At 42.5% G+C, this 17048-nt stretch overlaps 1 long non-coding RNA gene across 1 annotated transcript; it reads left to right on the forward strand.

Annotated features, from left to right (window-relative positions):
* Positions 1-605: 605 nt before the first annotated feature.
* On the forward strand, positions 606-8925 carry LOC119245311 (uncharacterized). The gene is made up of 5 exons (XR_005125262.2): positions 606-654; positions 1160-1307; positions 4648-4798; positions 5819-5927; positions 8312-8925. It is a non-coding gene; the product is annotated as an uncharacterized LOC119245311 (long non-coding RNA).
* The last annotated feature ends 8123 nt before the right edge of the window (positions 8926-17048 follow it).

The following is a 17048-nucleotide window of genomic DNA, read 5'->3' on the forward strand; positions in this document are numbered from 1 at the left end:
GATGATTAAGAGCAGGCCTCTGGGAAATAGTGATATGTGACACATAGTTTTTATCTTGAGAATAATTGAGGCTTTTAAAGGCATGCTATATTTTTTTTTGATGTGTAATTAGACACAAAATAAGCATTCCTTTAAAGAGTATGGTTTGATGAGTTTTGACAAATGTTGACCCTCAAGTGATCACCATGCCTATGGAGATATAGAACAGTTTTCTTCCTCCAAAATGTTCCCTCTCTCCCATCCACAGGAGGATTTTAAGCAGGAGAGTTCCATAGCTACACATTGCATTTTGCAGGTTTGTGTTGGAAAATTCTCTTGCTCATTTCCTGAGTCACTCTTTATGCTATACACTCCTCTAACTATTGAGAAGAGGGATGGAGGACATATTTGGAGGGGAGATGTCAAACACCATCAATGGTTTGGACAGCTGGCTTTATGGGTGTTTGGCCTATGAAGTCACATGAGGCTCCACATTTGGTTTTATGCTTTACTGTCACCGTCTTGAAATTCTTAATTTTTGAACAAGGGGATTCATGTTTTTGTTTTGCAACAGACTCCACAAACAATGCAGCTGGGCCTGATGTACAATGGGAATTACCAGGGAGCCAAGACAGGATAGAGAGTCTTACAGAGAAGACCTCAAGAGGAGTAAAGGTAGAAGCCAGACCCATAAGGAGTGAATGTGGCAAAAAGGATCCTATTCCCCAAAGTTCTCTTTCGAGGACAAGCATAGAGTGTGAGAAATGATCAGGTTCTGAATCTCACCTCTGCTGCTCTTCCTATAATTCTACCCACAGCTCCAGTAAATGTGTATGAGCTCAATTAATTACAAAGACTAACGCATCTGACAAGCCAAATATTAGCTCGCGAGAACTGAGTGCACTTATAAGTATTAAGTACAGATACAAATAATTAACAATAAGCTCACTGGCATTATTATCTTCTAATTAACTGTAAAAAAAATCACACCTTAATCCAAAGCAAAATGAAAACAAAAGGAAAGCAAGACCTCTGCTGGTGTTATAAACGGAGGTGATATAATAGAGATATGGGTTTCTGGATTTTAATTTGCACTAATGATGGATTTAATCAGACTACCTTCACTGACGTCAAAGCCAAAATAAATGCCTTGGTCTCTATTTCTCCCTGCTGGGGCCAGATGTCCAATGGGAAGAGTTTGGCAGACACCTTCCAGGAGGCATAATTACCAGAGGCAAGAGGAATGATGTTGGCATTCCACGGGAAAAATCCATCTCTATCAGCCTCAGAAACGACCTCTTGTCTCTGGAATTTGGAGCAAAGAGAAGGTGAGTTGAAAGGAATCCAACTGTCTCTTGGCAATTGATTCACCTTCCTGAAAAGGATTTTGGAGTTGAGCAGTTCAATCAAAAACTCCAAAATAAATACCTGGACTGCAATGATAAATAATTTCCAAAGCCAAGTAATTGAGAAACAAACATTTTCCCAATTGAAGTTGCTTTCCATAACTATGAGAAAGAAGTTTTTGCAATTATGCGAAAAACTTGGCCCTCAATTTCTATTTTGATCTAAATTATGTCATTTTGCTGCTTTGGAATCCCCAGTTCTCTGGATGGTACAGGAGCTCTGGTCTCCATTGTGTTAAAGCCTCGTTACCTTCAGTGGCCTTGTAACTCACTGCCAATCCCAGGAAATTTAATAGCTTTCCTCTTGTTCACTTTCTTTTTAGCTCCTGATCTGCCCCTACAGGGGAACATACTCTGCCCACCCTGATAATAATCGTGGCACCTATGATTCTATGCTAACTACATTCAGACTCTGTGATAAGAGTTTTGCCCACATTATCTTATTTAATCCTCCCAACAGGAAATTGTGTTGGCTCTACCTTCTGAATGTATTCAAATCCCATTTGTTTCTCACCACCTCCATGCTACCAGCCTGATCCAAGACCACCTAGATTACTGTGGTCTGCCACAAACTGGTCTCCCTGCTGCTGTCCGTGTCTGTCCATGGCCTATTTTTAACACAGCAGATTAAATGATGCTTTTGAAATAGAAGTCAGCTCAGGTAGAAAAACCTGCAAGGGCTTCCTATGTAAGTAAAATCCAAAGTCCTCATGGTGGCAAAGTCCTCACACAATCAGCTCCTTCTATTCTCATGCACTCTGGTCCAGGCAACCAGTCTCCATGCCTTTCCACAAACAGGGCATGAGATTCCTGCCTCATGGCCTTTGCATTCTTTTCCTTCCAGATGCTCTTATACCTTTTCTTCCTGAAAGACATTGTTCAAAAATTACCTTTTTAGTGACCATTTCTGTATTGTTTTATGGCTTATGTTGATAACACCATTTAGAATGCAGCCATTTTGTCAGCCCTCCTATTCTACCTTTTTCATAAAACTTATCACTATATAAATACCTTGTAACTACTTATTATGTTTATTGGTTTTTGTCCTCTCCCACAAAGACAGGGATTCTTGTCTTAGTGCTCATAAACATTTGTTACATAGTAGGTGCACAATAAATGTTTGTTGAGCTAATACATGATTCACAAAGTAAGTCCTATAATCAGGCCCAGATTATAAGAAAGGAAACTGAGGGACTCAGAAAGGTCAAAAAATTTTCCCAAAGTAAGTTAGTTAATAGCAGAACCAGCTACTACTAACCCAAAGCAACTCAATTACTAAGTTTTACTTATCACAAGTTAAGTCTACTTTAAAATAGGCTGATTATCATGGGCTACTATTCAGCAAAGTCCATTTAACGACCCTGCTCATCTGGCAGGATTTGGTCAGACACTTGAACAATTCAGTTAGTCCTATTGTGAACAGGAATAGTCAGAATTTCTACAAGTGTTACGGAAAGGGAAGCTTACATGAGAAATCCTGGATTAATCATTTGATTAATGTATTTTGAATAACAGTTCCCCAAGTGCTCATGTACTAGCAATGTTTGGAATATCCTAGAAGTGGAATCTTAGCAGATGGTTTTTAAAGTATAGCTAGATAATTACATGGTAATTATCTTCATCTCTGAACTTAACTGCTTGGACTCAGGGGATATAATAGAGAAACACAGGGGAGGTTTCCCCACTCATGGCATGTCATCTATGGTCAGGAGACTAGCCTTTGGGGGTTTTAAGAGCAAATCCTGATAAGTTAAATATAGAATTACCCTATGACCCCACAATTTCACTCCTAACCCTGAAGAATTAAAAACAGGTGTTCAAACAAAAACATGTGCAAGAATGATCATAACAGCATTATTCATAATATCTAAGAGAGATAAACATCCAAAGTGTCCATCAACTAATGAATGGATAAAGACATTTTGGCCTGTCCATTCAATGGAATATTATTCAGGCATGAAAATGAATGAAGAGCTGACACGTGCTACAACATGGATGAGCCTTGAAAACAGTATGTTAAGTGAAAGAAATCGCTCGCCAAAAACAACATATGGTACGAGTCCAGTTTTATGAAACGTCTAAAATAGGCAAGTCTATACAGACAGAAAGCAGATTAGTGGTTTTTAGGGAATGGGGGAGGGAAAAATAGAGAGTGATTTTATGGGCGCAGGATTATCTTTTGGAATGATGAAAAAGTTCTAGAACCCCAGAATGCTGATGCTGACTTAACATTGTGAATGTACCCAAGCCACACAATTCTATACTTTAAAGTGGTAAAAATGGTGCATTTTCTGTTTTGTGTATTTCATCTCAATTTATTTAAGAGCAAATCTTTAAATACTGGCCTTGGCAACAGGTTGTTTTAGTTTGGTTCTGATTTGGGTAGGCAGGTCACTAAGAATGAAGTCCTCTTGTGGCAACTGTGGACTCAGGAGGACTATGACCTATCAGATTAGGTTGTTTAACAAACTTGCACTTATGACATGATTCACTGGTAAGCATGTGGTGTGGAGGCATGAATCTTTGTAGCCTCAGAAATTGTGCCAAGCCTAGCAGAGTAGTGTTCAGACATGCTGCAAAGCCCATTCTTTACATCCCTTTTCATTACCAAAGTCATATACCTTTGTTGTAAAAATTCTAAACCAAATAGAAGGCAAATTTCCTCTTTCACCTGTACTGTTTCTACCCCTAGTTTTAGCCACCACCATCTACAATATGGTGTGCATCCTTTCATATCTTTCTCATGTACAAACATCTACATATAAATGTGCATATCACTGTTGAAGTTTCTTTTTATAAAAATGAACTCATACTGTAATGTACATTGGCCTGCACCTTGTTTTTTTCCCCACTCAGTATCTTAGCACCAAAATTTTTCCATGTGAATACGTACAGATTTATCTCTTTCCTCTTAATCACTAAGCACATGGATAGATCACCATTTATTTAACTACTCTCTTCTTGTCTTGCTTCCAGTTTTCACCATCACAAACCAGGTTGCAGGGAACACCCTGTTCACATATTCTTGCATACTCGTGGGAGTTTTTCTGTGGGAGATTCCTAGAAGTAAAATTGCTGGGTGGAGGTAACATTCTTTCTGTTCTGTGACTTTTTTAGAGCATGTCAATTTGGGACACAAATGTATATTGTTTCTGACCTTAGGACAAAAAGGCTAGACCCTTCGAACTTATGATCAAGCTTTGCTTAGCTCCCCATTCCACCCTGCATCTTGCAACCATAGCTATTTTCATTCATTTTATAGGTGCACTGTCTCCAGATTGACTCCAGCAGAGGGAAAAGAAATCAGGTTCTTCTGTGCCATTCTTCAAACATTTAGAGGAAATTGATTTTCCACATGGGCTGGAGCCAAGCGAGGGATGAGCGGCACAGAAGTCCCGCGACAGGCTATTACTGTGAGCACTTGCAACAATTAGGCTCAACCCAACTTGAGATATTTTATTAGTGAGTGTAATTCCTCATCAGGCTAATATTGCAAATTGCCAAAAGCAGCAGCAGTTCTAAAATAGGATTTCCTTCATAATCCCTTTAAAGGGAAGAACTTGTGGAGACTTGAAGTATCTGAAGAAAGAGAGCTTTTGTTCTCCTGAGCAAGGACAAAAGGCAGTTGGTCCAAGAAGCAGATGGCTTGCCTTGCCTTTCTGCTGTTACCTTTCTAAGGTGCTTTCTCGTGGCATCAGCTGCGATGCTGTCACCACACAGAATGGGAAAGCAGTGTCAAGCTGGCATGGGTAACACAGCAGTATCATGTGCCTCTTGAACCCCAAAATCCCCAAGTGAGGTGAAGTTTAAGGTTGGCTGGTTCAACATCTCAACGATGTTGTTGGGAATCCTGGTTCTTTCTCAATGGTGGTTCTAGAGCCAGACTGGTATTGAATTCAAGGCCACCCTTTAATAACTGTATGACCTTGGACAAATTACTTAACTTCTCTGCGCCTCAGTTCTCTCATCTGCAAAAAAAAAAAAAAAAAAACAGGAAAATCATAGTATACCAACTGACAAGGTTGTGAACACTGATGTAAGGCTGAGCAAACTTTCTCTCTAACAGGCCAAATAGTAAATATTTTAGGCCTTGCTTCAGGCCAGGCGCTTTCTGTCTGACTACACTGCTGTTTAGCAGGAAAGCATATATAGAGCAGGTGAAGGAGTGCTCATGGATACCGAAAGTTGAATTTTGCATGACTTTCATATATCATAAAATATTTCTGTTATTGTTCTCAAAGCATTAAGAAAGGTAAAAATCATTCTTGGGCTGACAAAATAAGGGAGGTTATCCCCTTCTAAATGCATCTAATGCATTTAGAATAGTCCCTGGAAAGATTTAAATGTTCAAATAGAAGTTTGTTGCTGTTATTGTTGTTTTTATTATCATGTGTTATTTATTATTATTGCCAACCACCATCATCTTCCCTCAGCTTTTACCCTCTCCATGTTGGCGTCATGTGCAAATCCAGGAGCATGATGCTGCCACAGTTCAAGATGTGACACCCAGGAGGACAGCAAACAATATCCTTAAGAATCAAGGTGATGCCCCCCAACCCCATCCCAGCCCTGCCCATCTGCCTCACTGGTCCCCACCCTGTCTGGGAGGCCAGAATGCAGTCACATGCCCTCCATCAAACCAATCACCGGCCAGGGGAGAGATTATCATTTAGCCAATTAATTTCCTGATGAGCCCCTGAAGCTGAGGGTGGAGTGTGTTTGCCCTCAGCCAAGGCCCAATCGCAGGCAACGAATCCCTGAGCTAAACAGGATTCTGTGGGGTTGGCAGAGGTAGGGTCTGGAAGCTGGGTCGGTAACTGGCAAAGCCTGCTACCCCCACTCTTAAATCCCTATAAATTTATCAAGGCAGCAGACCCACTAAGCCAGTTTATGTATCTGATCTTACAAGGAGAGCCAGATTTGAAGATTTGGTCTGGACAACATTGGCTCTGCTGACCTTTAAGTCTTTTTAAAGTCACTGTGTTCATAACTCACTGGAAAGTATGAATCGCAAACAACTTCATCGCACGTTTGAGTTTATTACACCCCCTCCCCGTCTGACCCCGCCTTTGACCTTCACACTTCGCTGTGGCGATCGTCCTCATTGCCCAGGAAGAGGACATGACATGTCTAAGGTAAATTCTGGAAGCTGGATCTTGAACCTTGATACCCAACCTCCCTATTCTGCTCCGCTTCCACCTCCTGATTGTAGCAGCAGCGGCTGCATTACCAGAAGCATCAGTGGCAGTAACAGAGGAGCAGTAACAGAGCAATCGAGTGGGTTTGGCCAAGTGTCAACACAGACCCAAGCTTGTGCTTTGGGTGAAGACATCGAGGTATAGTTGGAGATCTTCCTTGGATTATCCCAAACTTTCATACACTATGAAACCTCAGGGAATGATAAAATACGAGCGATAATTATTCTGATGGAACGCAGACGTGCTTTTTTTCTGAAAAGAACATAATTGTCCATGCATCTCTTTATATTTACCTCATAATTTAGCTCATAATTGTATGTGTGCCTGCTTTCATTTAAGCCCTGTTTTGGTTTTTGGTCCTGCAAGATGAGAAAGGGGGAATCTCCCCAAACAAAAGAAATTTGGTTGAGTAAATCAGGCATACCCAAGTGAAATAATATTATGTAACCATTCATTTTAATGCTTATGCAGAGTTCGTAATGCCTTCAGAAAACTTATGAGACAACACAAGGGGATAAAAGTAGGACACAATTACATACATACACCACAACAATATCATCTCTATGTTAAGGACGATAAAAAAAATTGGCAATAAAGAAACCAAAGCATTAACTGGGTTACCTCTGGGTAGTGAGGTCCTGAGCATTTTTTCCCCTCAGCTTCTTTCTATTTTTTCTCTATATTCTCCAGTCTTTCTACAATACTCATTTTTATGATCAAACAAAAACATAAAGTAGAAGCCAGAGGAAGACTGGGTAGTTTCTGAGGCTAAGGTTTCTTCTTATATAGACAGACCCCGGCAATAAAGGACGAAGCAAGGCAAACCAGGGCCACTTGCAGAGTGAGGAGATGAAAACTGCTTCTTGAAGGATGTTCCTTCTCTGGAGCCAGCTGTGCAGTCTCAGCACAGCTGGCTGACAAGGAGAAAATGGACATAATCCTGCAAATTATATAGTTGGAAATTCACAAGCTGTGTGACTTTGGACAAATTTACCACTCTGACCTTCAGTCTCTTCATCTGTTATGTGAGGATAATAATGTCTGGTGTATAGGGTTGAAATTCTTTCACTCATGCAACAAACTGCTATTGAGGATTCTCTCCTCCCCATTCTAGAGGCTGGAGTTGCAATGGTAATTGAAGAGACAGGGTCCCTGTCCTCCAGCACATTCATTCTAGTGGAGGGTTAGTTAGGATGGAGAGTTGATTTACTTCTTCTAGAAACAGCAAGTGCAAAGGGCCTGGGGCAGGCAAAATTTTGGTGCTTTGCACCAAAGAGGGGGCCTTATGTGTCTGGAGCATAGTTGAGTCTGTAGAGAGTGGGAGCAGGGTGGGGAAAGGTAGGAAAGGGCCAGTCTTGCAGGCCAGGGCAAGAAACGTTGATTTCTTTCTAAGCATAATGGGAAGCCACTTAAGGATTTTTAGCTGCAGACTATCATGATCTGATTTAAAGTTTATGTCTTAAAAAGGCCACTTTGCTGCCATGTAGAGAATGGATGGTAGGACTATGTGAGCCGATCAATACACGAAAGCACTTAACATTGGGTCTGGCACAAAGTAAGTGTCTTAATAAGTGGTAACTGTTTTTCATTATTATCATCATTATCCTTATTATTATTACTACTCTTTTGTCTGCCTAGAACTGGCGCACAATGCTTGCACATTTGGCTTCAGACGATATTGACAAAGCATTCAGACGAGCTGTTGAATTTTCCAAATTTGTTTTCCAGGTGTTTTCACACCCTCAGAGAGGTGATGGTAAAAAGCCAAACTCAAGCTGATACCTGCAGCTGAAAACAACGGTGGACACATTCCTGGATCCAGAATTCTTTCATCCTTTCCGGGGCGAACGCTGGCTATCTCGTTGCTCACAGATGACCCTGGTCTTGATTACAGGTTTCTGCCTCCACCAAAGTACTGGCTGAGCACAGGCCCTGTTGTGAAATCCAGCATATTTGGGTCTATTTAAAAATACCTCCCCTCCTGCCAACTCCTTCCTCAAGGAGGCTCCAAGATGACTTTCTCTGAGAAGCCTCCCGTGCACTCGTCCCTGGCCACACCCATGCAAGACTCTTCTCTCTGCCCCCCCTGGCTCCAGCAGAGCCTTGGCATAACCTTTAACCACTCTGATGGATGTGAATTTCTTCACCTACAGTCAGCGTCCCTAGGGTTATGCTGGTTAATGCAGTGGCCATAAGCCCTGCGTGGCTACTTAAATCCACAGGGAAATGCATACATGTTTAAATAAAATTTAAAATTCAGGTGCTTAGTTGCACTGGCCACATTTCAGGACCTCAGTAGCTGCCAGCATGTAGCACAGTGGCCAGTTTAGATATTGAATAAATCTATCATGGAAGAAAGATCTAGTGGCAGCAGTGCCCCAGGTAGGGAGGGATGAGGTGGTATTTATTGGTTTGGGACTAGCAGGGTGCTGAAGACAGGCCCTTGAGAGGTGGGTGGATCTTAGTTCAAATCCCGGCTCCTAATCTATGATCTTGGTCAAGTGGAATTTCTCTGTGGCGACCCCCATAGGTGGTTGCAAAGCTTATAAAAATTAATACATAAGTCAAAAGGCTAAAAATAAAGCCCAAAGCAGGGGAAGCTCAGAGCGAGCATTTGCTGCTATTATCATGCCCTCCAGTGGCATGGACGGCACTTAGTAGGTCCTGTTCTATGCTGATGGATGACCCGAGAAAATGAATGAAAGAATGAGGGAAAGTGCAGAATTTATTTTTGGCTTTAAAGAAAACAAAATACCTCTTTTGAAACCAAAGATGATTGCTATTAATAATAAGAGCTTCTACTTATTCAGCATTTACTGCATACCAGGCCCTGTGCTAAGCACTTTCGCGCATTCCTCTCTACAGCCTTAAGGGAAAGGTATTGTCAGGAATGGCCTCCTTTTGGAGATGAGGAAACTGAGACTCAGAGGGAGGAAGAAAAAGCACAGGAACTGTTGAGGCTGCACCTCTGCCTTGGCGGAGATGTAACTGCTTCTAGAATATTGGCTGCCATGATTGCTTCTGGAAGGATTTCTGTCTTACCCTCTCTGTTCTGCTCTCTTGGAGGGCTGGGGACTGGAGGCCCATGCAGGGAGGGGCTGTGACCTGGACTCTCCTACCCCTTGGGGAGCGACAGGACTCCCCAGCGTGGGAACACACCTGCAAAACGGAAGGCAGCTCAGTTTTCTTTCCTGTTCACAGAGAGACTTTTGACCCTGGTTTCTCAGATTCTTTTCTTCCCCCATCCATCCCCAGGGCGCCGGCCCTCTGGCTGTGCCCACCCCTCCCCACCGCCCCACGCGCACCCCTGAGCCATGGCGAAGCGGCAGACAAGGGCGCCTTTCTTCAAAGTGGTTCGCCTTCATCTCATAAATTCTCAGCCCCAGCCCGATTGGCTGCGACGAAAGGGAGCTGGCCCCCGCTCGGCTCGTCAGATACAAAGTGAGTTGTGTGCAGTGTGCCCACGTGAGACCAATCACAGGGGCCTGCGCCTCTCAGAAATCCCAAAGGATAAAATACCAGAGCCCCAACACAGCCAGCGACAATCCCGGTCACAGGATCAAAATTATCTATGGCCAGACAAAGGGACGCAGATAGCAGGGGAACCAGGACAACCGAGAGGCAATGGGAACAGAGTCGTCCCTACTAACCTGAAGGCCTGAAGGCCTTTTAACTTTTCCCGGCCTTTCTACTTCCGGTCAATGGAGTCTGTGTGCAGTGAGGCAGTGTCCAAACCCAGAGGGGACGGTCCCCCATTCAACCCACCTTGATGGTCCCTTTCACCACTTTCCAGAACTTGCCTCTCCCATGGAGCCGGTCCAGCGTTTCCAATTTTTAGGCACTAAAATTAGTCCAACTGTGCCTTCTAATTCTGTAGACACAACCCAGCTTGTGCAAATGTCCCTCTCTTCCATTTCTGGGTGAATTTTTGCATATTCCAGGCTGCCAATTTTGTCGAGTGTTCTTGGGGGAAGAGAGAAGTTTAAAATCATCTCGCTGCTTATCATGAAGCAAATGCTGCAGAACCCACAGTTCTGATTCAGAGAGGATGCTGTGCATAACAGCCGTGAAAAGAAAAATGCAGACACGTGGCGCCATAGATCTTGCTGCACACGCTGTAAGGAGACAACTAATTCCGTGAGCCCTTGCTAGGGACTCCTGGCTTTGACCTACTTGACACAATTTTATTTGCCCCTCACAACCACCTTCCCGGAGGTACATAGCAGTGCTATCCCCATTGTACACATGACATGAGGAAACTCAGGCCCAACTAAAAAGCAAGTAACTTGTTCAAAGATGCAGCTAGACAGTGACAGTGTTGAGATTTGAACCCAGCTCTCCTTGGAAAAGACTGCCATTTAAACCTCAGTGCTTACTAAGTGGTCATTATTACGATCACTGTGGCCAAATACAGTATATTAGTTGCAGGAATGGAAAGAGGCTCACAGGGTACAAGTGGAAACACAAGCAATGAACTTACATATAGATTAGGATACGACTTTTAAAGGATGGATAAATGACAGCTAGATGGAGGGGAGAGAATATACTCAATCTTTGCCAAAAAGATTTTTTGTTTCCTTTCATGATTCTTGGTGAAGCTTGTGTACCTTTGGCCATTGGGAAAGAAGAGTGTGTGCATGTGAGTGTGTGCACATGTGTGTACATACTTTAAAAGCAAGAGGGAAGATGGCAAACTAGACCAAAAAACCGGATTCTCAGTTGTTTAAATCCTGCCCCAAATTGCAGTTTGGGAAGTTCAAAGTCATCTTGAAGTGATGAATCAAAAGTCTTAAGCCATCTGCCCCCTGGAGCAGGAACATCCAAGTGACAGTGATGGTAACCCTTAAAACAATGCCCTGGAGGGTGGTGTCTGAGCCAGGAAACACAGAATGGGGGAGGGGGTGAAGCTCACCTAAGCAAAGATAAAGATTTTCCTCAGATCACGTCCACTGCTCCCATTCAGTCAGCTCCAGCTTTATCGAAAAATACCAGAGCAGCCTGGCCCCCAAGACAAGCCCCTGTGCATCTGGCGGGAGGCAGCCTGGCTGATGCCAGGCCTATATTTTTCATTTCTTGTTTTAACAGTCATAAACGCCTTCCGATGCCAAAGCAGAACATGACTGTAATCCAGATAAAATAAAATGCCTAAACCCTGAAAACTATACAGAGATTTACAAGCCAATTTTAAAAAGCGAGAGCCTGGTTTCCAAGCCTGGCACATTCCACGAGGCAGGAGCAGAGTGTTGCCCTGTGGCCCTGCCTTCTGGGGAGGCCCAGGCCCAGGACAGGTCGCTCAGACCTGAAATTCACGGCCCCTTGGCATACGGAACCCAGGCATACGCTGCCTTCAACATGGACTCTGCTCGGATTTCAGGGCTGTGGGGTCGCTTGGCTTTCAGGAGACCTAATATGTTCCAACTCCCCCCATCTCTGCCTCCTCTCCACCCCCAGCTGTTGCAGAAAACCGCGGTCAACTCTTTCTTGCTCTCAGCAGCCAAGTTTTCTCTAAGTAAACACAGAATGTAGCAGAAGATCAGTTCTGTTCCATTCCTGGCGCTTTAGGTTGGGTCAAGGCTGGCCCGGGACCAATCCCAAGAATGCAGGCAAGGGTGGGTTCTGGGGTAACCATGGGCTGTCACTTAGCAAAGTCTCTCTATGTGCTAAGTGCCTTCTTCCCAAGAACTTCTATTGATCCCATGGGGTGGGGCCTTAATATATTGAATTTCACCTCTTCTGTCCAGGTCCACTCACTCCATTCTCCCCTTGTTCTGAGCCTCAGAGACTGACCTGGGGGACAGCATGGAGTGGGCTCCTAAGCACTCTGGCCTCTAGCTGGTTTTGCTCAAGAAAAGTGCTGGCAGCAGATCAGAGGAAGGCAGACGAAGAGTTTGGGACATTAATCCCCCAGGCTCCTCCTTACTAGGTTGCAGTGAGAGAGCTGTATCTCTTCCAAAAGCCCCAGCTCCTGTTTGGGGGATTCTCTCCATACAGCATGCCCTTCCAGGTTGTAGAATTAACCCTTCTGCTACTCCTACAGCCCCAGAGATCAGAACAGCACCTCCCTTTGCTAGCCTCAGGTATTGCACTCTGTCCTTGCTCCCCAGAAGCCCTGTCCACACCTGTGCAAATAATCTCTGTATTAAATTCTCCTCAAATTCTGCAGTTTGAATGTACCCTCTGTTTCTTGCCAGGCTCTTGATCAGTGCATTTGTTATCATCTCTGGTTTATAGAAGAGGAAAATGAAGCTCAGAGAAATTAGGTCACTTGCCCAAGATCAGTCTCACTTCAGTTCTCAACCTCTTAACTGCTATAATAAATATACCACATACCATATACATATATTTTAATATATATAAAGTATAGGTTTATATAAATTAATCTTTTATTTGATGCCTGGCATGTGCTAAGCACTCTGTGCCTGTATTTCATGAATCCTCACCAACTTTACTATAGATAATACTAGTTCCATTTACAGTTGAGAAAGCTGAGGCTCAGGCAAGGGAATTTCCTTGCCCACCACTACCAAGTTATAAGGAGGCAGAGCTGAGGCATGAACCCAGGGCTGCCTCAGTCTCCTGACCACCTCAGATAACCTGCCATGTGCAGAAATTGTGAGGACATGCAGAAGTCAGGAGAGAGTGGGTAGGACTGGAGAAGTGTCTGGTTTATTAGGTCCAAGACACATGTTTGAGTGGAAGATGGAGCTAGAGGATTGTGGGAATGGAGGAGGGTGCCTGGCCAGGCCAGGAGAAAGGTTGGGTGGCCTGCAGCTCCTGAGTATTAGTGCTAGGTGAATGGAGCTCTTAGGGGGTTCATTCATGTTGACGGACAATCACTGAGTGCCTACTGTGTGCTCAGCACAGTGCTAGACTCTGGAGCAGTCTGTCTTGGGATGGAGGAGTCAAAATAAACCCATCCTACAATGTGGAACTAGTATGGCTTGGGGCTCAGGTGTGAGGTCCTTTGTCCTGCCCACTTCCTCATCCCTGGAAGCCCTATTATTCAGGGCCAATCTCCAAAACACGTCTCCACACCAGGTGTCTCACTGGAGTCCACATATACCCAGCTCTCTGCCTTTCTTCCTGGTCCCTAGTGTCTGCTGATCACATTTCTCTTGTCTACCTCAAAATGCCAACCCTTCCCACAACTGAGCTCACCTATCTATCATCTACTTTCTAGCCTTATTAAATTATAATTGACATGTCATAATCTACATGAATTCAAACTGTATAATTTAATGTTTTCACATATGTATATACCCATGAAACTATCACCTCATCCAAGATAATATACTATCACTTCCTAAAGTTTCCTTTCCACGTGTGTTCTGCCTTCCTGCCTGGCATTGCAGTATCCAAGCAACTGATAATCTGCTTTCTGTGTTAAATTTTATATGAATGGGAACATCCAGAAGTAGTCTGGCCTCTTTTAGTCAACATAATTTTAGATTCATCCATGTTGTGTGTATCAAGATTCCATTGCTTTTTTCTTGCTGGATAGTATTCGTTGTATGGATATACCACTGTTTTTTTTCCTTCTTTCCTTTCTCTCTCTCTCTTTCTCTCTTTCTCTTTTTCTCTCTCTCTCATTCATTTACCTGCCCATTCACTTCCTTTGGAAATGTGCCTGTTTGTAAAGATACTTATCTCAGTATTAACATTTAATAGCAAAAGCACTCATTAAAACATGCAGTCATTCATCACATAGGGATGCTTAGGTAATGATGGATCAGGTATATGATAATGGTTGCAATAGGATCCACCACCTAGCCTAGGTGTGTACTAGGTTACACCATCTAGGTTTATGTAATTATACTCTATGACGTTTGCACAACAAAATCGCCTAATGACACATTTCCAGGATGTTTCCCCGTCATTAAATGACATATGAGTTTATATGTTTACCTACTGGGAAAGCAGTAAGTGAAGTTTGATACACCCAACCCAATGGAACTCAACATAGCCATCGAAAGAATGAGGTAGTTCAACATGGTATCAAACCACAACTGGCCACATTATGCCAATCTCAGCATGGTGCCACATTCCATGTCTCCAACCCTGGAAGAACTGGGAAATAATCAACATCTGAGCTGAAATCTCTGAGAAATTCTTAATATCCTTAAGTCTCTCTGATCAGCTGTTTTCCAAATATGTCTCCTCATTTTCTCCCAATCCCAGCCTGAGTTATTTTGTGTTCTCAAGCATTCCTTCCTCTGGAATCCCTCTACTTTTGGTCTGCTCTGTGCTACTGCAGGAGGCTTCAGGTCCTTCTTGATGCAGGTAAGTGTTCTCACTCTTAGTTTTTGATGAAATGAACCCAAGAAAGAAGTAGGGGTTAGGCTGACAAAGGACAAATCCTCTAGAAAAAAGCATTGAGACAGTGGTGCCGAATACCTAGTAATATTTTTATCACTATTATGTATATATATAATGTGTGTATACATATATATATAAACACATACACATTGTACTCAACAAAGCAACACAATGTGTACCAAAAAATAAGTTACAAAATGCTCATCACTCTTGTAACTACTCCTTTAACTTAACTCATCTAGTCGATTATGAAGTCCCTAAACTCAGAGAATATAACTGTATTTTATCCCCTGTGTCCCCGTGCCTGGTAGGTCTTCTTTAAATACATTGCTTTTATTTCTTAATTCGATATTTACCAATATGCTGGCAATGGATATCAATGACTGATGGAAACATAGATCATTTTTATTTGCTCACTAATATTCTTCTTGTTTGACTCTTTATGAAGAGGGTGTGTTTCCTTTCATAATTTTCTTTTTAAAGGTGAATGGAATGATGGGAATTTGAGGCATTTCCTTGAGGAAGGAAGGTGACTTTTCGTATTCATGAAATAGCACGTAATCAGTAACACTGTGGTGGGAGAATCAGGATCAAGCATCATTGGCGCAAATCAACCCTTTAGGTTAATAGGCCCTTCACACTTTGTACACACAGCCACCCCGTTGAACTTTTCTTTAACCTCCCTAACAGATTGGGATCTAGTTTTCTTGAGCTCCTCCTGTTGGTTCCCTACAGCCTTGGGACCTTGTCAGAGAAGCATCAAATACAGAGTCCTATGTCCTACACTAGCTTGCTGCGAGTGGCAAGAAAGTTGTGGATCATTTGTTCACAACTTTTTGATATTCCCTGCCTCCATTTTTGATTGAATAGAAAGAGATGCCATTCGCTGACACCTAGCTAGAAAGTCCAAAGTGCAACCTCTCTCTGTGTCTTTGCCTGCTATCTATCTGTCCATCCATCCATCCATCCACCCATCCATCCATCCACCCACCCATCCATCTGTATCATCTATCCATCCATCCATTCATCCACCCACCCACCCACACATCTATATTATCTATCTATCCATTCATCCATCCATTCATCTATCTACCCACCCACCCATCTATATCATCTATTTATCTGTCATCTAACTAGGTATCTACCCAGTCACTTATCATCTATATCTATTTCCTTATGCATATTTTCCTCTGATCATCCTTTATCTCTCCACTGATACCAGCCAATCCAAGAGATGCTTTATAATATCCTCCTATAGCTGGAAGAAGACACAGATTATTTTAATCATAAATAAACGTATTTACTAGAAACCTATTTGTTACCGGGCACTGTGTAAGGAAATCAAATATGCTTAGTATACAGTCTGACACATACAAGTGTCATGGAAAAAAACATTATTTTGAGTCCCTTCCTTTGTTGGCGGTTGTAATCACAGATCTTTGCTACTGCTTCAATAAACCCTTATTCATTCATGACAATTGGTACGAAGGCAGGTTAAGAGATCTGTCTGCATTAGAGTGACTGTTTAGAATCCTTAAACAAAATGAACCTTTATGTCTTTTGAGTACAGAGGAGAACTTAACAAAGAAAGAGTTCACAAGTAGTATTACTCCCCGTCTGTGCTAATCAACGTTTAAAACTCATCTGGATTTGCCAGGAATTTATTTGGGTGAGAGTGAGATGCTAAAAGACTTAAACCAGTTTATTCTTTTAGAGACATGGAACATGCCTCGCACAATCTTTTTTAAACTATCACTTTAGTCAACTTTTCTTCACAGGTAGACTGAAGGTAAACTGCAGCTTAGACCAGGTTGAATTAAAACAAATTCCATTATTAGCACAGTTCAAATTAATGAGATTTTCCTTTACTTCGGTTTCAAAAGAGTCTCAAAGCCACTTAGTAACCTGAGACCTCTTGCGAATCTCGTTACTAGAATAGTTTTTAAAACACAGTTTGGTCTTTGGTTACCATAGGAAATTGCAAAGGCCGACGATGACTGTGTCCCATGTTGGATCCAAGTTTTATGTCGGGTGATTCATTTACGTTTTGATGATTTTTTAATTTAAAAAATCCCCCACCAATGCTCAAAAAAAAAAAAAAAAAAAAACCCTGTTAGCACACAGTGAGCACATGAAAGAGACACTGATC

The sequence above is a fragment of the Talpa occidentalis genome, unplaced genomic scaffold (genome assembly GCF_014898055.3).
Source record: "Talpa occidentalis isolate TD23 unplaced genomic scaffold, MPIMG_talOcc4v2.1 talOcc4.14, whole genome shotgun sequence".
Classification (NCBI taxonomy): domain Eukaryota; kingdom Metazoa; phylum Chordata; class Mammalia; order Eulipotyphla; family Talpidae; genus Talpa; species Talpa occidentalis.